General features: G+C 33.4%; 1 protein-coding gene across 1 annotated transcript in view; it reads right to left on the bottom strand.

Annotated features, from left to right (window-relative positions):
- The window catches only part of LOC306657958 (sodium channel protein type 2 subunit alpha-like), a 140,724-nt gene that overhangs the window by 101,791 nt on the left and 13,692 nt on the right, over window positions 1–25,241 (bottom strand). The gene's annotated exons all lie outside the window — the stretch shown is intronic.

The raw sequence follows: 25,241 nt of genomic DNA, 5'->3' as shown, positions 1-25,241 counted from the left end.
TTTCAATCTTGTCAATTCTTCTTGTCTAATTACTCTGAAAAACTTCATTGAGGGACTCTCTTCTTCATGGTCTGAATTTTGAGAAGAAATTTAGTTCGATGTTAATTTTTTATTTCTTCCTTCTACAGTCATTTTTCTTTGCTCTAATTGATCCCCCAAAATACTCCTAGGTCAATGTTAATGAAAATATCACCTTATATTTATCACCTCTAACCAGGAATCTTCAACTCTTCTCCACTACTGTCCATGTGAAGTGCAAATTTCTGTCCCTGGAAAGAGCTCTTCAACTTTGTTTTCCAGTCTCTTTCCCTATCAACTCCTACCAGCATTTTGTGGGACAGACAAAAACATTTGCTCAAGTGTTTCTACACTTGCGTCCTGATCTCTGTGTTTCCACTTCCAACTTGTTGCTTTTGCTATTTTCACCTGAAATTCTCCATATTGCTAGTTCAGCCTGATGAAACAAAAGGAGGAATAAATCTCTAATTCTGCATTTTCCATGAATATTTTAGCATCCTTCCAGTTTGTACATCCTTTCACTTTTTCAAGCTCAAGAACATTTGTTTTTCACACAGTATTTGTAAAAACAAATATAATCACCTCTATTATCAAAAGGCAAGGTCATGCAGTATTTTTCTTTGTAAATCTTGAAGTGCATAAAGCAATAACTTGCACCAAGGAGTTACTCGATAAAATAACTGAATAACAAATTTCAAAGAGTAACAACAATGAACAAGATATCATGCTGAAGGGGGCTTGGATGCTCAAGATGCTCTTGTGACTGTAGGGGAAAAATCTAAAACTAATATAGATATTATAGGAAGGAAACTTTTCATTTAATACCTTAAATTAAAACAAAAACTATTTCTGAAGAATCCTTAACCAGACAAACCATTGAAACTTACAAGTAATCTTACCATTTCTTGATTTGCAAATATAAGCAAAACTTAATTTGAGGTCTTTCTTGCAACTGCCAATTAAAAGTAACCAACTAACATGGTTCTACAAATAGGGAATTCCCAGCTGAATGGGCCAAATAAGACATCCTTCCAACTGTGACCAAACTAATGTTTTCTTTGCTTTACTTTCAAGTTTGCCCTATAAAAGACTTCCTCTTGAGTTACTTTTTGGAGTTCTTAAAATACTTCTGGTCTGGAGCTGTCTGATTTCAGAGCTGCTACTCATTCAAATACACTCTAAAATTTTATTGTTTCTCAGTTTAATTTTTAACAAATGTAAGCAATATATCCAATATTTACAACCCAAGTACAAGTAATGATGATTAAATTCTGAGTCTTGCACAAAATAAAATGCATATTTTTAAATATGAAACAATCCTCAATTACCAGAAATAGTCAAGTAGATATCATAATAAGGATGTTTGGGTAAATAATTGGAATGTATAGTTCTTAGATTGTTTTCAACTTCTAGATTCTATGATTCCCTTGAAAAAAAACACAGCAGCAATTTACTTTTACTAAATGAGAAAATGGAAGTATAATTAAATGAATTACTAGGATCATTTACATAGACTCTGGATTGGAGATAACTCAGCATCCCAGAGATGGTCACAGAGTACCCCATTGCCCTGAACCATAGTTGACGCTGTCCCATAAGGGCAGGGGACTTGTTGGAGCTTGCAGAGGACTTCCATTCTCCAATGATTTTTACCTCATATAAGGTCTTCATAAATATGTGGTGCTGAATTAATAATAAACCTAAAGTATAATGTATAACTAAAACAAAAGATATCAAAGGAGAAGGCAAAGCAAGGAAGGATCTTAACAAAAAAAATATGTCTCTTCTTAATAAATTATAGTTTGGGGAACTAAACTAAGCAAAACACTCAAGAGCAGTGTTATGGAGATATTGATGCCTCTTATTTAGCATCAGGAATTTTTTTTTTTTTTTTTTTTTGCTCTGTTGGGTTCATATTGCAAATAATGTACTTTTAGCAAATATGTGAAAATATGTGTGCAAGCACAAGTTTTCCCATTTAAGTTCAAGCTTTTAACCTGTGAGTGTGATGGTCCTATTAAATAATTTTTCCATTCCTCATTTTAGAGTTGTTGCTTATGTTTTTGGGCAAATGTGCGAATTTTTTTTTAAATCAAGCATTTTTAACACTGTTTCTAGCTACACTTTTTTGTGGAATAGTGCTCAATTAGAAGACCTCTTATTTACTTATTACTGTGTGATAGGACTATGCCTCAGGAAGAAGCGAACGAACTTTGGAGCCAGACTCAACTGGTTTGCATTTGTATGTTGGCACTTTCTGACTGTGTTTCTTCAGGCAAGTTGCTTGGATTTTTGTGAGGATTAAAGATGATAACTTAAGTCAAATATCCAGTATATGTAGCTGATGTTACTTACTCTTTTATCCCCTGAGTTTTTCAATCTCTTGCTCATAGTATTATGCTAAATGCAATGAATAAAACCAAATACAAAGGTAATAGACTGCACTTCCAATATTTCCAATTCAGGTAATCATTTAATAAACACATTGAAGTACCTATAATGGACCAGCATTCGTTCAGATGACTTGGGATTCAGTAAGGAGCCAAGGAGTCAAAAACAGACAAAATCCTGACCATGCCCAACATATATTCTATGTAAGCTAATGAAGGGATATGGAACATATATAAATAAGTTAAATTCAGTACATGACAAGGTAATGTTAATTGCTACAGGAAATAAATAACATAGGTCACAGAGAAAAAATATCAAGTTGGGGAGGAGAAGGGTGAGTTGTAATTTTAAAATAGGGTGGCCAGGAGAGTTTTGTTGAGAAAATGAGATTTAAGCAGAGAAAATGAGATTTAAGCAGAAAGTGAGCAAGCCAGCCTAGTTGTGAGCCTTCCTGGATGAAGAGGTTCCAAGCAGAGCGAATGCATCATAAGACTCATGGAAAAGTATTCACATTTGAAAAGGCCTGAAGGAAGGTAAATAGCAAATGGAATGACAACACAAGGCAATAGCACATCAACAGGAAGAAGAAAGTAGAGCAGGTAGCAGTGACAGCGAGGACAATAGCAGATGCTGCCAACCCCAGTAGGCCTGCCATCTGGTTTCACAGCAGTTTCACCAGTGACACCTGTGACATAAATGTCAAGATCAGAGCCCAAGCCAGGCCCTGAGAAGCAACAATTGCACCAGAAATAGAGGGAAGCTCACTGCCATTCAATGTCCTTAGCCCCAGCACAGAAGGAAGAGGTTAAAAGCAGGATAGCCATGCCCAGGCTGCCCGGAAAAATCCAAACCCTGGATGGCTGCCCACAGGGTGGACCCAAGGACAGCTTTACGGATATGGAGAATATAGCAGCCAAATTTAGCAGCTAGAAACAGCTAAAAATCAGACAAGTAGATAAAGCAAAATATTGCTGCTCCTTAATACCTAGAAATATTTGTTGAAATCTTCAGATTGGAAAAGTGATACTCTCTTGGACCACAGTGCAGTTTGTAAAACAGACAACAGCAACAGTGAAAAGATATTGCCACAAACAGGTATTGCTGCCTAAGATTTTTGTTTGTTTTCATGGTGAAAACTATACTGAGTACGCTGGCAGTGTATTTGCCTATTCAGCAAGTGGCCCTGACTCAACTGGCACCTTCCTCCCTTGTGCTCACTCCTAACACGCTACAGAGAGGACCCCGGGTCGTTCTGTTCCTCAGTTTACTTGACTTTTTGACCATTGTTTTTTTTTTTTTCGTTGCTGGGGATTGAACCCAGGGCCTTCTGCTTGTGAGGCAAGCACTCTACCAACTGAGCTATATCCCCAACCCTTCTTGACAGTTTTAAAAAACTTCCTTTCTCCTCCTTAGAATAAGGATGATTTACTTCCTAATTAAATCCATAAGGTTGCTATTGAATGAATTCTGATCATTGGAAACAAAACATATCTTTGAAATGAAAAAACATACTACTTTGATCATTTTCTTCCTTTTCTTAATACTTAAAAATTTTAAGTTTTGCCTGTAGGAATGAATGAAGAAACATTACTTAAAACAAAAAGAAAATTATCTCCTGCATTCTAAATGTAAAATTTCCCTATATAATTCCACATATGTGAATGTTAAAATTGTGGTTAGAACACATAAAGCAGATTTTGAACAGCATCTCTATCCATGTACACAGTGGCTAAAGGCCACATATGTTAGATTCATATTATTTCCACACCACCACCGTATTGCTACACCAGATTCCTCTGCAAAGGAACATGGGAAAAGAGCAGCTGGAAAAGAGAAAGGGGCAAAAGGCTCAGGAATATATGTCACCCCACTACAAAGTGACCACTCGCTTTCTACATGTTCATTGTGAGGCTCATCCACATGAATGACATTTCTCATTTATTCTTCTTGCTTCTAACCGAAGTATACTGAAATAATTAAAAGCTAGGACTGAGCTATAAAAGCAAATTCTTGTCATTTGGAAATTATCAAAGAGCAAGAAATGACTCACACATTTTTTGAAAAGTTCAAATCATGATCACAAATTGGAAACTAAATTTCCTGTTGGTTTCTCATAAAAGAAAGACAGATCGTGGGGTAGGGGGATCGTTTGGGTTCTATAAAGAAATTATTTTTCCAGATAAGAAAATTTATAAATTAGAAGACTTGACAGATTGAGAATTACATCTATCCTTTTATTTATGATCTTGAGAGAGTTTTTTATGTTGGCATCATAGTCAATACCAATTAAAATAATGGATTTTGGGTTTGGAACCCCCCCCCCCCCGATAATTTAGTCAGGCTTCTTATATTCATTAAGGATTAAACTAAAACCAGAGACAGATGGTTTAATTTCATATCTCATAGCAGATTTCACAACTTTTATTTGTTGCCTATTCATCTCCTTAATCACCATCTAACTTATCCTTTAGTTATAATCTCTATTGCCATTAACACTCTCCAAACTATCTCCACTAACATTTCATCGGATGAAAATGGAAGCCTCGTACATGCCACTCTTTTGGACTTATCAGAGAAAGACAACTAAAATGTTTATTTTTTGGTCTGTTTATTGGCATATTGAAAGGATTTTTATCTATTAGTTTAATCAAGATCCAAGGACATCATTACAATTGTAGTACTATAAAAACACCAGCTCATGGTGGGCATGATTCTCATAACTTTCAGACTTCAGCTTATTTTTCTTCTTGTCCCTTTTGCATTTCTTCTGGAGATAATAAATGCCAATTTGATTAATCAGTTCCTGAGACAACAAAATGGGTAAAGACATAACCCTGTGGATTTCTATCATGTTGCATTTTAATTATCTTTTTGTATGGTAAATTTTTAAAGTTTCTCTACAAACTCTTCTTTGTATTATAGACTGGCTATTTAGAAATACATTGGCTAATTGCCCCCCAAAATAAATTTTTTTCTAGATTTCTCATCATTACTGGTTTCTAAATCAATTCCACTGTAGTCAAATACTCTTTGAAATGGTTTCAGAATTATTTATGGTCTGATAAAGGGTCTGGTGTTGACTGTCCCAGGTGTACTTGAAAATAATGCATATACTGCAGATGTGAAGTATAATATTCTATAAATGTCAATTAGTTCTGCATGTCTGATACTTATAATATTATTTAAGTCTTTTTCATCTTTACTAATTTTGTCTTTTTTCTTCTATCAACTATTGGGAAAGGGCTGTTAAAATCTCGAATAATTGTAGATTTGCCTACTGACTTTACTTCTGATGTATTTTTCTTGGATTTTGAAACTATTATTTTATTGTCACTTTTAAGATTATTATATCTTGCCACAAATTGTCCCTTTCATCCTTATGAAATGATCATTTTTATCTGTTAGTGTCATTTGTCTCAAAATATACCTTGTTTTAATTTTTAATGTAGCCTTTCCAGCTTTCTTTTGCTTGGTGCTTGTATACTATAACTTGCTATTTTTTGCTTTAACTTGTCTGTGTTATATTTTAAATCTCCTGAAAACAGTATATCATCAGATCCTCCTTTTTATCAAGTCTGATAATCTCAATGGTAATGAAAACACATCCACAAAAAAAAGACCTATGCCAGAATGATCACAGCAGCCTTATTATAGCTAAAACCCCCAAACAACTCAAATGTCCATTGAATGAAAAACAATTATGACATAGACTACCCTTCAACAGAAAAAGATAAAACCACTTATATGCAGCAAAATAGTTACATATAATAAAATGGGATGTTGAGTGAAAGAAGCCAAGAAAAGAACAGTAAATACTTTGTGGTACCATTTACGTGAAGTTTTCGAGCAGGTAAAACTAAGCTTTGGTGCTAGAAATCATAACAGTGATGGTCTTGGAGAACAGGAGGGACTAACTGGAAAGATACTAGGTTGATAGAAATGTTCTGTATCTTAGTTGTGGTAATGGTTAGGTGGGGTAATAAATTTTGAAAATTCAAACTAATATGCATTTGAAAAAGTTATCCTATGGAAATTATATTTTGATGAAAGAAATGTCATAAGCTCAAATTCCACAACCTTTATCTACTTCCTATTTTCCATAAGTCTGTGTGTCTACACACCAAGGCAGATCTGGGCAAGCTAAGACAGGCCAACCATCTGTTTTCACTCTCTGCTGACCCTCTTTAGTTAACAGAGTGTTCCTTTCAGTTATCTTCATTTGACTACCTCCATTTGGCTAGCCAGAACATTGCAAGCTTCTCTGATATGGTTCATATTTTAATGGGAAATGCAAGTCTAATTTTGCCTCTAAGGCATCTAGGTTTAAAATGAATAGGAGCTGAATTCATCATTATTCTCTGCCTTCAAAGAATTCAAAATCTTATTAAGTAGTCAAAATTAATACATAGAAATGTAAATAAAAGGTCCAGTAACAACATAAAAGAAAAATGTACAAAAATAATATAAAACAACAAGGTAGTAAACAATCTGCTTTGATAACAAAGATAAGCTTGACTAATTTAAAAAATACAGAATGAATTTATATTCATTATTTTACTTTCATTTCTAGCAATCCTGAGAGTAGAACAGGGAGGAATAAATAATCCTTTTAGATGAAGAAACTGAGTTTTCAATCAGTCTGGGAGAGATGCAAGACTGCAATTCAGGTATTTGGACTCCAATAAGTAAATGAGTAAATAAATATCACTTCCTGTTTTGAAAAGGCTACAGACATTGAGGGTTGAAGTGATTTCAGAGACTTCTTAGACACAGTGGAAGTTAGACTAGGCTTCCCAGGTTGGCTTGGGTGAGAGAACATTCCAGTCCACAAAAAAAAGTCCTGAGAAGGGCCCATTTCCAAGCAGAGTCTGGCTCTGGATAAGAGAAAACAAGGCAAATCGCAACAATGGCAGATGACAAGATTAGGTCATTGGAAGTGGAGGCTCTTGCTGACATGAGGTTGTATAGTTAACCAGGAAAGGATAATAGTATAAGAGAGAAGGTGTCACATACAATGGTAAAGGTCAATGGCAGTTTGCTGAAGCTTTTAAAAAGGAAAATGGAATAATAAGAAAAATGTATTGCAGAATACATTAAATATCATGCAATATTAAAGTTATAAAAATGCTGATGTTATGCATATTCAAGGTTACAATTTAGTACAGTGATGAGAGTGGATAAGCAATGACCTGGTTATAAAGAAATAAAGAAATTAGATGAATCAACTTTGTTTTAAAAATTTACTGTTAAGGACAGAAAAACAGGGCCGAAAGAGAACCAAAGAGCACATTTCATTTCTTAGTACAAGAGAGAGCTACAAGTTCTCAAGAAACAGGAAAAAAAAAAAATGTGTGTGGTGGTGGGGAGTGGTTACTGAAGAAACAGAAATTAAAGCTATGGAAATAAAACTTGTTAAAAGGACTTTTTCTTGAAATAAAAGGATTGAATGGAATCAAGAACTCAGAAGAAAACTTTGAAATTTGAAATCAAGGGGGATAACTTTAAGCATGAGAAGAAAGTCAAAGTAAATGGATGAAGAGAGATCTAAATTAAGGTAAACATCAGAGAAGATTATATTCACCTCATCACCTCAATCTTTTCTATAAAGTACTGTGCAAGATCCTGTTAAAATAAGGCGAGAAGAAAAGATTTGAAATCAGCAAATTCTGGAAAGACTAATTAGGTCATTTGAATTATCACCGATAAGAAATGAATTTTGTTGGTTGAATACAGAAGAAAAGAATTATAATAATAAAAAGTTGATATAAAAATTAGGAGACATGATTTCAATAAAAATAAATTTAGGAAATAATTCCTCATATATATGTGTAGGTATTTCTTGCTATTAAATTTCAATAAAAGAAAGTATGATGTCTTCACATGCTATGGTATGAATGAGAGTCCCTCAAAAGTCCTTGTGTTAAAGGTTTGATCCCCAAACTGTAGTACTATTGGGAAGTGGTAGAGACTGTAAGAGATAGGACCTAATCAGAAGTCTTCCAGCTATATGGAGGTATGTCCTTGAAGGAATATTGGGACTCTGTCTCCTACTTTTTGTCTCTCTATGCTTCCTGGCCACCATGAGGTGAGCATCTTACTTCATCATGAGCTTCTTGCTATGATGTATTTCCTTCTAACCACAGGCCAAAAGACAATGGGCCAACCAAGGATCAAACCTTCAAAACTGTGAGCCAGAATAAACCTTTTATAATATGTTGATTTTTCTCAGATATTTTACTACACCATCAGAAAGCTGACTAGCACAACATATGAGGTCCAATTTGGTTGAAGATTATTAAAATTTTTCAATCTGAATATCCCAGAAATGTAACAAAATGGAGCACATAACTACCAATTTTGTGTTCTTTGACAAAAACAATATTTTTGAATCTTTCTAAGGCCAGGGACTTTTCTAAATGCTTTACATGTACACTGTATTTTTAATTCAATCTTCACAATAATTTTGGGGGTAGAGACAAATTTTTAATTCCACTTTATGAAGGAAGCTGAAAGAGAACAGGTCCATGTGTAGAGAAGCCTACATTTGGACTGTGGCAACTGACATTTGACAGCAAGTACTTAACCATCATGTTTGTGAGGTTACTGATGAAACTTATATAAGCCATTAAAGGGTTTATGTCTATATAAAACCATCTATATAAACCATAAAATGCTAGTCATGGCTCTATTTTCTGTTACAAAGTTAAGGTTCCAGTATTTACTTATTTTTAATTGAGAAACCTGCATATATTTATGATGTACCAAAGGATATTTCGATATATGAATATATTACAAGACTCTTAAAGTTATTAACATGTTCATCACCTTTTATTCTTTGCATGATAAGAACATTTAAAATTTACTCTCAGCAATTTCAAATATACATATTATTATTGACTATGGTCACCATGTTGTACAGTAGGTCTGCAGAATTTATTCCTCTATTCTAATTTAAATTTTGTACACTTTGGCCAAACATTCCCCACTCCCATAGATCTATGCCCAAGTGGCTGGTCCCTCATAGTCACCATTCTACTCTCTGCTTCTATGAACTTGATCTTTTTGGATTCCACATATAAGTAAGTTCAAATAGTATTAGGTATTCTGTGCTTAGCTTATTTTACTTGACATTCTCCAGGTTCATCTATGCTGTTGAAAATGACAAAATATCCTTCTTTTAAAAGGTTAAATACTATTCCTCTATGTTTGTGTGTGTGCGTTTGTGTGTTTCATGCTGTGTTTTCTTTCTTGATCCCTGAAGCCATTGATGGATACTTTGGTTGATTCCATATATTGGATAACGTAAACAGTGCTGTAATGAACATAGGAGTGCAGGTTTCTATGACATACTGATATTATTTCCTTTAGCTATTTACTCCAGAGTGAAATTGCTAAATCATATGGTAGTTCTATTTTAATTTTTTGAGGAAGCTTTATGCTGTTTTCCACAATGGCTATACAAATTCACATTCTTCTCTAGAATGTGTGTTTGTTTTCCTCCACAATCGCACTGACACTTAGTCTCTGTTGTCTTTTTGATAATAGATGTGAGGTGACATTTCACTGTGGTTTTGATTTTTGTTTCCCTGATGATTACTGATGCTGACCATTTTTCAAACACCTGTTGGCCCTGCCTGTGCTTGTCTTGTTTTGATATGTGTCTGTTTAGGTCCTTCATTCATTTTTTTCATCAGGTTATTTTCTTGCTATTGAGTAGTTTGAATGCTTTATGTATTTTGGATATTGACCCTAATTAGGATTTGCAAAATTTTTCTTTATTCTGCAGTTTGTCTTTTAACTCTGTTGATTGTTTTACTGTAAAGAAGTTTTATACTGTGTTATAATTATATTTGTCTATTTTTGCTTCTTGCCTGTGCCTTTTCTTTTCTTTTCTTCTTTCTCACTTGTTCTTTTTAGTTTTATATGAGAGTAGTCTTGCCTGTGCTTTTAGAATCGTATCCAAAAATATCATTGCCCAGATCAATGTCATGGAGCTTTTCCTCTATTCTAGTAGTTTTACACTTTCTGGTCCTATTTGTAAGTTATTAATCCATTTCGAGTTGACTTTTATATATGGTATGAGATAAGAATCCTGTTTCATTTTGTGTGTGTGTGTGTGTGTGTGTGAATATCCAACTTTCTTAGCATGAGTAAGTGAAGAGACTATCCTTTTCCCATTTTGTATTCTTGGCACTTCTATTAAAGTTGGTTGGCATAAATGCATGGATTTATTTCTGGGCCTCACAGCTCTTTGGAAAGAATATCATGATGCCATGTGCCCAGATGCTGGATGTGGAGCTACAGAACTTGTTTGCTCAGCTGGACTTCATTCTTGGTTTCGTCCTGTCCCTTACTTCTATGACCTTATTTCTCCCTTTTAGAATGTAAATGTTTACCCTATGCCATTACATACTGGATATATTTAAGATCCTTTTGATCTTTATAGAAGAAAACATCTAAAAGTTTGTCTTGAGTCTCAGATGAGATTTTGGACTTGGGATTTTGAACAACGTTGCAATTGTTAAGACTATGGGAACTCTTGGAATTGGACTAACTTTATTCTGCATTGTGAGTTAGGCATGAGATTTTGGGGGCCAGGGGAAGAATGCTGTGGTTTGGATCAGAGGTGTTCCCCAAAAGCTCATGTGGTGACAATGCAAGAATGTTCAGAGAAAGGTAAAATGTTCAGAGGAGATTTTGAAAGCTGAAAACTGATCAGTGGATTGATCTATTTGATTTCTTAATAATTTGAATGAGCTAATGGTTGTTAACTGTAGGCTGGTGGGGTGACTGGAGGAAGTAGGCCACAGGGGGCATGCATTTAGGGTTTATATTTTGTCCCTGGTAAGCATGTGTCTATAACAAGGAGTAAAATGATGTTCTTTCCAAAAATAAAGTTGAAAATTAAAGTCTTCATTAATTAGAATGAAATATAAAAGCTAAAACATTATTTTTTTTTTTACTCTCATTTTTCCCAGAGTTAAGTTTTCTTTTCTCTTTTCTTTTAACCTTGTAGCTTTAAATTTGGGAAATCAGGAGCTTATCGGAGATGAGCCATTATTTGGGAACTGAGCACTGAGCAGGTAGCATTCTATTATAACAAGTAGCATTTGGGACTTAAACTCTCTGAGGCTATTTCCCTGCAGTTTTGGAATTATGTAAAAATGATTAATTCCTTTTCCCCTGTGGATTCATGAACATGGCTAAAACATTATTGTAAAAATAAATGTAATAAAAAGTAAATTATAACTTTTTTTCCTTTACGTAAATCTTACTTTTCGACTGAAAATGAAAATAATATTAGGAACATCCTGTGTTTTTAAACAAGTAATACTAAAAAAAAAAAATTTGATTTAGAGGAAAGTTGATTTATAGTTCAATAAAGTGGCAAATAATGAAAAAATTCACCAATATTTTAAAATTCAAAAAAAAGTTTTGAATTAAGGGGTAGGGTATAAAACTATGTTAAAAAGTTCCACCTCTTATTACAAATGTATGGGAAACATACATGAACATGAGCAAAATGTTTAAACCTTATTATAAACTATGATGTGTATCCTTCTAACATTTCCTGACAGGATAAACATCTAGATAAAACACTAGTTTTTTTCGGATTTTTACAACCTTTTTTATTTATAACATTTTTCAGTACTTGCCACTTAAAAAATAAATAGAGGCCATTTCAATTGAGAGATGAACTGAGCACTCAAACGCCATTTTCATTGTACAGATTAAGCAATCCCCAGAGGAGCAGTAAATAATTGCTATTTATTAAGACCAACACTTTCATATCAAATGAAATATCATGCCTTTTCTCGTTTGCAAATGCCTAAAACACTGTCAACATCATACACACTGACGGAGAATGACCTAATCGATGGACAGGTTTAAGAACCATGGCAATCAATATTCTGTGTTAGAAATGCTGTTAACAAAGGTCCCTAGAAGGTTCCCCACATCAATCTCACCACATAGGTGTAAAACGTTTGAGATTTAGCGTACCTCATTTCCTCGAATGATAAAAAATAAAGCAGAAAATTAACAGGACAAAGTGAAGGTTAAAGAACTTCACAGCACCTGATGACTTAGTACATAACTTTTTTTCCTCATAATCTGAAATAGGAATGTTGGGCAACCTCTTGTCTTTTCAATGACAGAACAACTTTGTCACTCCCTGTACATTCACTATGTAGTTCTTTAAAAGTGGGTGTCCACAAAGCAATAGCTCTATTAATGTGGACTAGAAGAAATATAGAAGTGGAAAGCACTTTAGAGAGAATACAGTCTATTTCTACTATCTTACGGGTGATTAAATTGAGGTTTATAGAATGTAAGAGCATTCATAGTTAGGGTTAGACCCATTGCTCTGACTACTGGTCAATGCTTTTTCCACTGGCAATAGCTTCTTATCCCCACAAACAACAGAAGACAGAAGAAAGGACAGAGACAGAGAACTTCTGGATGGAAGTAAGGAAAGTAAGAAAGAAGGAAGGGAAAGAGAAAGGGTAGGTTTTGGAAAGAAAAGAAAGAGAAGCTATTTGAAGAGAAATATGATGAAAAATGATTATTTTCTATTAACTAAATAAAATACTTACTAATTGAAGTCAGTGAATACTTCTGTTATATCTGTCCTGTATTTATGAATAATCTTAATATTTGAAGGCATTTACTATGGGACAGTCACTGTATCACAGACAGCTACTACCTACTCTTCTGTTAGATGAAAGTGAAAAAAACTCTGAATAATAGGAAAATAGTGAGGAAGGAAAAGATGGATCATTGCTGGAAGTTAGGGAAGTGAGATCTGCATGTGCCATGAATGTCTTTTTCCAGATGGAAGGAAAGTCAAGCATATGCAGGATTGCAGGAATGGGTAGATTGGTTTGACTCAGAAAAAAATGAAAATAAATAAATAAATAAATAAAAGAGAGAATATTTGCCAGTAGAATGTCAGGGTCACAGCTGAATCTTGTGTCAGGGGTTGAAAAAGATCCCTAATAGGGCATTGTGAATCTCACCAATACTTTTGAAATATTTGCCAGGCAGGAGAGTGTGTACCCAGCTTACAGGTGTAGATAGCCTTGCCAGACAAAAAAACAGGAATGCTGCTCCCCATGAAGGCATCAAATTCAGGAAATAATGTAACTCTGCCCATGATTAATCCTGGCCACCAAACCAACACAGGCCCTGCTGTGATTGCCTCTTATTTTCCTTAGTTCACTAGAGCTTTGAACAAGCAAAATGAAAACCAGTTTAGCCAGTAACTTGCAATATGAAATTAAAGCTTTTCCTTCTGCCTAAAAGATTTTGACAGGTTTACAGGAAATTAAAAATATTTGAAAGAGTTATCTCGAATCCCAAAGTTGTTCAGCACAGAATACTCTCCGTAAGGATGAGTAAGCAAAAAAAAAAAAAAAAAAAAAAGTCACAATACGAAGAAAAGATCCCATTGTTTAAAATAATGAGTGTGTTCTTAGTAATTTGGGAAGATATGTCCTTATAAAATAGAATTACTACAAGGACCAGAAGAGCACATTTTAATGCCAAAATATACTCTAAGATTAAAGAGGACATTTTTAAAATATGAAAGCAAAACTGACATTGAGGAAGGCAATTGGAGACTGTGTGGATACCTTTTAAAAATAGCTAAATTTATAAGTACAATACAAAGAGTAACCAACCAGTTTGAAATCGCAGAACACTGAATCTGCTAAATATAAAGCAAACTCAAAAAGTTTCCCAAGATCTGAAAGTAAAAAAAAGAGAAGTGATTATTAAAAATATAAACATATGTATGAAGCAAAACACTGAAGCCTGTTATAATGAAAATAGTTATTTGAGGAGAAAAGAAAGCAAACATAATAGTTGCACAACTTCCGTTCTCAAGAAAGAAGGTAATCTTTAAACAAAAAGAATCTTCAAATGAAAAAGCATCAATTGATATGACACACATTGATAAAATAACTCCCAAACTAGACATATCCTGTTCAGCTACAGAAGGTTCAAGATAAAGAAAAAAATCCATTGAGATTTTGGTGGGAAAAAATGGTTAGTTTCCAAAGAATTGAAAAATACAAGTAAAAATCTGATTATATTTTATATTCCTCCATAATGGATATCTGAAAATAAACAAATAAGTTGTTTTTGAGAAAGATATTGGTGTACCAACTGAAATTGTCACTCCCACATGAGAGCATTAGAGAAACATTCTCAAAGCAACAGCTACTACGAAACATTATCAGCATGCCCTTTAAGGAAAAGGGATTCTGATATACACTTTAGCTCTACAGAAGATGATGGAAGAATGGAGGAAATTGTGATAAACTCTCAGAATATGGAGTTAACCTGGAGCACTAAGTTTAAGTCACTATTGTCAACATGTTTATAAAACAATAAAGTTATGATGAATGTCTCTCTAAATTTAGTATGAAATACCAAAGTGTATCTGATTGACAAATTGTGGTGCTGGGGATCAAATCAAGGGCCTCCAGCATGCTAAGCAAGCACAACATCACTGAGCTACATTTGAGCTCAATACATACATTTAAAACTAGAAATCAGTTGGGCAGAGATGGAAATAATGAACATCTTAATTTTACATGAAGGTAGTTAATAGTTCTTGTTTCATCTGCTACAATGTCTTTGAAGATAATGAAATGAAAATAAGGCAATATATGTACTATAAATAACTAGAAAAAATAGAGAAAGAAAACTATACTTGATAAACCCCAAAAGACCAATCATGAAAAAATAAGGATTAAAAGTAAAAACCATGAAACAAGTTATCAGAGAAAAAACCAAATACACCTGCCACTTATGATAATAAATTGTGAATTGGTTATTTCACATTAAGTAACAAAAAGTACCAAATTAGATCACAAAGCAAAAGTTTAACAGATGCTGTTTATTTAAAAGAAGCATGGAACAAATTGCCAAAATTAAAAATAAAATGTGGGCAAAAATATATCCAGGCAAATACAAACAAAAATGTGGATTTCACAAAGTTAATAGAGACAAAAAATATCAAGGCAAAATAAATTATATTATAAATAAGGTAATTTTATACTAATAAAGTTAAATTTTTGAATAAAGGTTCACAAATTCATAAAGTGATTAGTAGTGTACTATTATATGAACATGCTAAAAATTCATCTTAAAACAACATATAGGCATTGAAGATGTGAGTAATTGTTACTGCTGTTTTAATAAGTATGTACTAAACTTTGCCCTAAATAGAAAATACATTTTTTGTAATTTCCCAAATGGATCAATTTTAAAACAACAAAGCAACCAAATTTTTAAGAAGTCAAATAGAGCAGCAAAGTGATGAAATAAACAAGCAAATTCCACCTCAGTAAATTCTTGAAGGTGGAAATTTGGTAGACTTCACCCATGTTTTGACTACAATACATTAAACTTATAAAATTTTCTAAAATTTCAACTTTTAATTGGAAACTGAAAACTTAAAAGGCTATTCTCAAAATAAATATTGGTTTAAAGAAAGAAATCAGAACTATAAAATGGATGTAGACTGTTAGGGATGTAGTCATGGTGGTTTTTCAAAAAAAATTCCTGGTCTTACATAATTTTTCAATAATTTTATAATAAGGAAAAATTCATTAGACATTTGTTTAAGAGTAGTAAAAAGAACAAAAACCAAACCTAAACAAGGAGTAAAAACTTGGGAACAAACAGAACTCAAAATATTGATAAATAGGATAATTGAGAAACATATCTAAGACTTTATTTTTTGAAACTTGCTATAAAATGGAAAAAAAAAAACACTAACATTGTATTAAAAATAGAGAAAAGATTAATAAGCAGAAAATGAGAAAAGTGGCTATAAAAACAAGGGTAAAACTTGCTATGAGAAATTATGTTAAAATCTTTGAAATTCTCTCTGAAATGAACAAGGCTATGAAAATTGTCAAAATGATCATGAAGTAGAAAATTTGACCAGGCAAATCTCAAGGAAATTATTTTAAAGGAATATGTAAAGTTACTTTAAAATAACATTTTTAAGTGGATGAGTTAATTTGTAGGAAGTATTACAATAATCTAAAACAACTTATTTTCACATTGTGTGAGCTGGCTCAAATCATACAAGAGAAAAAAAATTCAGAAAACTATATAAATTTGGTGGTAAAAAAAAAAAAAAAAAACTTCACAAAAGACTACCTTCAAACAATTATTCAGGAAAATGGAGGGAGGAACTTGAGGTCAATATTTTAAGCAAAATTCAGAAGGTCATGGGTTGGATGTTTTCTCTCATGGTGGAAGTTAGAGAGAAAAAGAGAAAAGAAAGGTATATGTGTGGGTGGGGGGTGGATCTCACAGAAATTGAAGGGAGATCAGTAGAGGATTGGGACCCAGGGGGTGGGAGGAGGGGAAGGACAGGGAAAATAATGGAGAATGATATTGACTAAATTATTTTGTTATATTGTTGCATGTATGAATATGTAATAACAAATCCCTCCATTATGTACAACTATAATGCACCAACAAAAAAATAGAGAAAATAGAACCTCAAAAGCAAAATCTACAGCCAATGTAATTAATGAATATATAACATTCTTAAATAGAATAAAATAAAACCTTTCAGCTATTTAATTAAAAAAAAACTAAAAATAGTCCAAAATAGTAATGCAAAAATAATACGATATTAAAATATATTAAGGAAATACATTATATGAATGGGTCAAACATAATACGAACTAGATCCAGATGCTAACAGGCATTTAATAAATATTACATCTATTTGTAAATTATTATACTCTTTGTAAGGAGAAATCAAAGGTATTTCTTTACATGATAAAATATGGCTCAAATCAAATTTATATCACTAGGGATGCTGATATAAATATATTTATGAAACACTATAAATATTTATGTCAAAGTTAGGAAAAAGCTAGAAATTTTTAATATTAATATTTTCCATGCAGATCTGCAATCTAATTAGAAGAAAATATTTATTAGAAATAAGTAGAGGAGACATGGCTTAGACATAAATCTTAATAATTTGTTTTGTTTGTTTGCAGTGCTAGGTATTGAAACCAGGAATTCAAGAAGGTAAGGCAAGTGCGATACCACTGAGGGGCATCCCCAGTCTCTAAAAGGAAATATTGAAAAAGAATAAACGTAAAATTATCACCTTATTTAGAAACAAAGTTATGTTCCTAAAAATGTTTAAAAAAAGGAACTGAAAATATGTTCAAATCTGTAATATAAGCTTTTCTCTATATTTCACTATATGAAATCATTCATCCAGCAGTTTAAGTACTGCCAAATACCTAAACTTTACAATTATGGTGTGAGTTGAGAATATAGACCAGGTCTGTAACAGTTTAAGAAATCATTTAGCCCTCTTCAACAGATGGATGGATAAAGAAACTGTGGTATATATACACAATGGAATATTACTCAGCCTTAAAGAAGAATAAAATTATGGCCTTTGCTAGTACATGGATGGAGCTGAAGAATGTCATGCTAAGCCAATCCCCCAAAACCAAAGGCCAAATATTTTCCCTGTTATACAGATACTAATTCACAATAAAGTGGAGGGGGGCTAGGAAAGAACAGAGGTATCTGTATCAGGCAGAGGGGAGTGAAGCGAGGGGGTATGGGGGTAGGAAGGATAGTAGAATGAATCAGATATTATTGCCCTATGTGCATATATGACTACACGACTGGTGTGATCCTCCGTGGTATACAACCAGAAGAATGAGAATTTATACTCCATTTATGTATGACGTATCAAAATGCATTCTACTATCAGGTATAACTAATTAGAACAAATAATAAAAAAAGAAACCATTTAGCAAATTTTTAGGACTTGTTTAGTACAATTTTTACATGTCATGAAAAATTCTTTAATTCTCAAACATTTTAAACAAAAGTGATTACAAACGGACATAGTTTGTAAGACCCTGTTATAGGCTGTAAATTGCCTTTCAGTGGTGTTTTCAATCACCATTTGTTAAGCATTATGCAGATCAAAAATGGTGCTGTCAAAGCCTACGTCATCTCATGAAGGATTTCATAAACGGCCCATAAAAGTACTGGCTACCAGAGATGCAGAGCCAGGGTTAGAATTTTGATGTAAAAGCTAAGAAGAGCAAGTAGAAGACAAGAGGAGTTTAATGAAATTGTTGGATCATCTTTTCTCACTTTCTGTAGATGGAATAACGATAAATTTTGACATCATATATATTATACCTCCACATGAAAATCAGCAAGAATTTCCCAGTAAAAATATTTATCTTTTCATCCTAATTGGATAATGCTTTTTTAAAATAAAAAAGAGTTTAAAAAGGAATAATGTGCATATTCATGGAGAAAATTTATAAGTAAAATGCATTTATTGACTAACCAATCTTTAGAAATTTAATTAATATTTTTTCTATTCAGTTTAAGTCATATACTTTTGATTACTTAAAATACTCATAGGTAGCAAATAGATTTTTAATTTGTATAACTTTATAATAATATTTTTTTAATGTGTTAAGGAAAATACTGCCCCTACCCTTTCCATTTTTTTCTGATACTTGAGATACTTGATATCCTCAAGCATTCAGTTATCTAGAATTTGTTTATACTTCCAAATCCAAAATTTTGTGTTCTATATTTAGTTCTATGACTTGTGAACTAATTTTTTCTAACTTGCTTCTATTTCTTTCTTATTTTTTGCTTAGATTTTGTCTATAGAATTTACATATATACCAAATATATGAGGTTATCTTTAAAATCATATTAATTTATTTATTACCACATCTAAAGTCAGATCTGGAATCAGACTCCCCGGATTTACTTTGTTTTAGGTAGTTTTTTGTAAATGTGACTATTGAGTTACTTAAATCCTATGTTCTTCAGTACCCTCTGATCTTAAATGTGTTTATAATAGTACCTAACTCACAGAATCAATCATTGTGAGGTCCCAATAACTGGATTCCTATGAACTGTTTCAATAGTGCTTATAGAGCAGTAAACATTCCATTGATGTTATGTTTATCAGTTGAAACAGATGCCACAGCCAAAGAGGGGATTTAATGGAAGAGATTTTAAAAAACTAAACAAAAAGACTATTAAGGGAAAGTAAGAAAGTGTTGTGCATCCCAGAGCTAACAGCAGCAGGAAGCAAGAGGAGGAAATAATTACTGGAATCCGGAGGAAGCAGGGACCATTTGCTGGAGTATGGCCATTATTTTTAACCATGGCAATCTGGCAGAAAGGAATCTGGTACAGAGCACTATATATCATAGGAGACAATAGAAATGTGGTGGGGCTGGCAGAGACCCAAACTATCAACACAAGTAGCACTTTGCATGAAATTCCCAAGACAAAGTATTGTCAAGTTCTTTTTGAAAATCATACATTAGGTAAAACATACCTAATAAACTTTTTCTTATATTATTGTCATTACTCTTATTACAAAATAGTAATTTTTTATTATTATTACCCCCCATCACTAATGTTCCATTGGTTCTTACTGCCTATACATTTGAATATCTCAAACACATATTCTCATCTCTGAGTCACTCTCTACCAGTCAATACATTCTTTGGTTTGGTTTGGTTTTGCTTATATTTTTCTGAGTCTGTTTCTGGTAGATGCTCTGAAGAACACTGTGTCCTAAAATATCATTTCACCCATTTGCAAGAAACACTGTCACTAAAATTAATATACGATATACTAAAACATAGTGAAAATAACAAGCAGCAAAAAGAAAAACTATATCTTGTAGAAAGTTTTGAATTATAAAATGTATTTTATTGATTTCTAAATCATATTCCATTTCATTTATAACTGTTTATGGTCTCTAATAATGAAAACAGTTTTTGATGGAGTCTGCTGAAGTCAGCAATTTGAGAAACTAGAACCTCAGGGGAAAATGAAGGGCATATGGGTCAAACTTATTGGCTGAGTAACATGTTGTCTCAAACAATTCTGCAATTAAGGGTTTGAAATTCCTGCCAAACTGCATATTCTTTGCCATCATGATGTCCAAAGAGTATTGCAATCTGCATTTCACTCCCTGCTGTAGAAACTAGGTTATTGTATTTTATAGATTGCACTTTTAAAGCTAGATAATAATGATAAAAGGAGAGGTGGGTTGTGTATATGCAGATGTATGTGTGTGTGTGTTTATATGAATCTTACTGGTTAATTCTGCTACTGATGATAAAAATTGCTCACTTTGAAGTAAGAGAAGTCTTTATGAATAAAATTTGGAGGGAGAAAGAGAGACAAAGAAAGAGGTGTCCCCATATTATATTCATTTTTCTCTGAAAATTTTATTAAAAAGTTATTCATATCACTTTATAACTCACCAGGTACTACACTAAAACTAACATGAAACTTAAAAATTATTAAGTGTGATATATTAAACTACTGTGAGCCAGTGTAAGAAAATTCAACAGTAACTTTATTGAAGTTTTCAACAGATGTATTGTTCACCTCCTGTGGTAGGCCATATGTATAGGCACTGGGTAGCTCGGTAGAACAATAAGACAAGATATTTGTCCCTATATAATTCACTGATTTATATGACAGATAATGACCTCGATGTGTATATATACATACGGCTAATCTGCAGTGTAATAAGTATATAAATAAGTGCAAGGTATAATGGAAGTACATATTGCATATGAGAACAGAAAGAATGTCATAAAGGAATTGACATTTGAGTTAACCTAATTAAAGCAAAAGTTCATATATATCTTCTGAAGTATTGGAGATATTACAAAAATATTTTCATTGGAAATCTGAAGTTTATGAAGGGCAGAAATATATTCTGTGGAAAATTTTCTTAGTATGTAAGTATATGGAAAGTGATACATTCTCCAATGGCCAGTTGGCAGTTTTATATCAGTCAGAACTTTCTATAAAGTAATATAGACTTGAGATGTTTAGCAAGAGAAAATATCTAAGCTGAGACTTAGAACAAAACATGCATGAATTCTTTTGGGGAAAGTCAATGGGGTACTTTGATTAGATCCTAGTTTCTATAAACTAAATGTTATGGTTTGGATATGACATGTCCCCCTCAAAGCTCCTGTGATTCTGCAGGAATCTTCAGAGGTAAAATTATTGAATTGTGAGAACTATAACTCAATCAGTCCATCCTACTTTGAATGGACTAACTGGCTGTAGGCAGCAGGTGAGGCATGACTGAAGGAGTGGATCACTGGGGGTGTGCCCTGGAAGGGTACATCTTCCTTATGGCACCTTCCCCTCACTTTCTTTCTGCTTTATAACCCTGCCATGAGTTTAGCAGCTTTCCTCCACTAGGACTTTCCCCCATGATGTGCTGACTCACCTTCAACCTGGAGCATTGGATTTGGCTGTGTATGGACTGAGAACTTTGAAACCATGAGCTCCAAAAAAACTTGCCCTCTTCTAAGTTGTTTTTGTTGTACATTTTGGTCACAGCAATGAAAAACTAACTAAAACACTTAGTAAATAATTTTATTGCAGTTAAGGATTAAAAGCACAAAAAGCCGATCAAGTTTCTCACCTAAACTGAGCAGCAAAACAACTCTTTGCATCTTACTCAGAAAGCTAAGTATTAGCTTCCAACTGAAAACAAAAATAAAATATTCCCAATCAGTCTTACATTACATCTATTTATCTTTTAACAAGGAAGTAGATTAAATGTTTTATTATAGGACTACTGGGATTAATAATTGAAAAAGTTGAGAAAGACTGAGGTCCTGGGTGAAATACCAGTTTTATGACATTTGAAAAAGTGAGATTAATATTTCCCTCTATATGACTATTGTAAGGATTGAAGAAATCTACATAAAGATCACGATGCATAGCACATACTGGAAGAATATCACATTTTAAGTGCATGTTCATCCTGTGACTAAACCAGCATCATTTAAAGTGTTCTTATGCACCAGTCACTGGGCTTGGTACTTGGGTGACAGATATGAAGACCAAGTTCTTGACTTATAGGCTCTCCCAACCCAGAACATGAACAAGCAAGCAAAGAGGAATAAAGTCATAGGAGAAACATATCAAATGTTAGATAACTCAGGAAAAGGCCATCAGGCAGTGTTAATTCTGTTTACATTCCTGTAAGCCTTGATGTGGTAACCACTATGCATTTCATTCTTAATGTCATAAATACTGATGAAAATCAGGCATATTGTAGTGAGCATTTGTAAGTGTGAATCAGCCCAATTAAAGTGAAAGATAAAGTACCATGCACTTTAAAGAAACTCAAGATTCTAATTCTCACTCATTTATCCAAGAAACAATTTTAGTCCCTTCAATATGTCGGGAACCATTCTAAGCACTTGTGAAACATCAATACACCAGACAGAACCTGCCTTACTAATGGATGAAATAGTACAGAGTCTGCTTCAAGGTAATAAGAGTTACATAAAAAGGGGAAGGAAGAAAACAAAGGAAATAAAACAACAAATAACAAAATAAAGAAAAAATATAATGAATAGTACAACAGAATGTATTGGATCTGTAGCACAGGGTGAGAGGAAGTGGCTGATATTTTAAATGGTATAGTCAGAACAGGTTTGGTCTAGAAATGAAATTGGAGCACACAAGTAAAGCAGGGGAGGAGGTTATTCATGCAAATATCTGAGGCAAAGTCTTCCAGGCAATGGGAACAATCCAAAAGATGGGGTTTTCTAGATATACTCAAGAAATACAAAAATTAAATAAGGGAAAGAGAAATTGGAGATGAGATCAAAGAACTAATGGTTGAGAGACCTTATCAAATATGGTCTTATTAGAAATTATAATATGGGCTTTTACTCTGCAAAAAAAGGCATTACTTACAGGATTTTGAGCAGCAATAATGTGGCATAATTATATTTCTGTCTGCTATTTCAGGAATAGATTGTTATAAGGAATAGTATAATAAAGTCCAGGCAGGAAACTAACCACAGATGGAGAAATGGGATGACTTATCCAGGTTACCTTCAGGACAAATGGTAGCACATAGTCAGATACATAGTCTGTATATATTCTAAAGTTGAAGTCAATGGGAATTCCTAAGGGATTGAATATGCAATACCAAAAAAAGAGAATACTCAAAGATGATAAGGGAGTTTTCAACATAAAGCATAAAGAAAACTGGAAGGACCTCCCTACTAAGTAAAATGAAGAACACTTGAGGTGGGAACAGGTTGCCTGGGGGAAAAGAAAGAACAGAAATTTAGGTTAGGGCATATTAGCTTTGAACTATCTACTAAGTATCTAAATCACAATGTCAAATAAGCAGCTAGACATACAAGTCTAGTTGAACAAAACACTGGAGGTAATCATTTGAATGCAATTACTATTTACAAGGCATTTAAAGTCATGAGATTCAAGGAGGGGAGTCACAAGGAAGTGATGTAAATAGAGGAGAAAAGAGAATCAGGACTTGAACTAACACTCCCAAATAGTGACACGTGAGAAAGCAGAGTGAAGTGAATGTGAATGAGTGAACAACAAGGTAAGAGTCAAAGTCATGTGATGTCCCGGACTCCAAGGCAAGGAAGTGAATCAAGGGCAAGACACTGATGCACTTTGTCCAGTATTGATGCATAGGCCAAAACAAGTGTAGTGGACCACTAGATTTGGCAATATGATGGTCATTGAGTAAAAACATTTTTTAAAAAAAATAGTAATATTAAATGCTTATATTCTGAAAGAGAAAAGAGAAAAAATTACTGATGTAAGAGAGAGAGAAAAAAATTGCAGATGTGATGCCCTGTGTGGGTATAAAGGAACAGAATCTAATGCATAGATGCAGGGATTATTTTAAATAGAAGCAGGAACAGCTGATTTAAGGTAAGAGGTGGAGGGTGCAGCACTTGGTATGGAGTTACATGAAGTGATGGAAGTCTACAGGGAAAAGTCTCTTCTGGTTGGTCTGGCTTTCTCAGTGTTACAGCAAACGTTGGCAAATGAGAGTAAAGATGAAATAGAAAGTATTTGAGAGAGAGGGTATGAAATCTAGGTCCATGAAACTGGGAGAATGAATAGTCTTGGGAATGGTAATATGATTACTGAGCATCATTGTGCTTTGTGTTCAGCTGCATGGAAACAGGCATTGAGTAAGGGGAGATTTGGACGTAAACAGGATGGGAATTTTCCTGGAAAATTACCAAAATAAACCATGAAAGGGAGAAATTTGATAATTGTATGTATTCATAGGAAGCAATTATTTTGACTGATCTTGGAATTTAATATGTTTAAAGAAATAAAAGAGGACATTAAATAAGTGAGGGACAATAAAAGTCTGATAATATCAATAAGTTGGAGTCTTGGTTGGTTTAAGGACTGTTTGAGTTGGAATTTTTGATGACAAGAGCTACAAAGACAGTTGGTATAGACTATAGGAAGTAGAGATTATGACAATCACAATTATTAGCCATGAGAGGATGTAATAGAAAATCACAGGCATATCTGATAAAGAGTGAAGAACATGGCAGTGGAGGAGAGGAACATATGAAACTTAAGAGTACAATCTATAGAAAGCCATCTATATGCAAACTGAAATTACCAAGATTTTGGGTCAGGGTCATGCTGAAGAAAATGGGAATTCTTGGAGCTGGTTTCCTATCTTAAAAGGATTACAAATTTGTGCAGATTCATTAGAAGATGCATTTCCATAGATCTTTCTGCTATTTACTCATAGATTTTTTTAAATTAGTGCCTTGTGGATGTACATGATGATGAGATTCACTGTGGTATATTCATACATGTACATTGAAAAATTAGGTCAGATTCATTCCACTGTCTTTCCTTATACCATCCCTCCTCCTTTCCCTTCATTTCCCTTTGTGTACTCTACTGATCTCTGTCTCAAAATAAAATAT

This window comes from Sciurus vulgaris (assembly GCF_902686455.1).
Source record: "Sciurus vulgaris genome assembly, chromosome: 3".
Taxonomy (NCBI): domain Eukaryota; kingdom Metazoa; phylum Chordata; class Mammalia; order Rodentia; family Sciuridae; genus Sciurus; species Sciurus vulgaris.
Note: the sequence above shows the minus strand (reverse complement) of the source record. Positions and strands in the feature narration are given on the sequence as shown.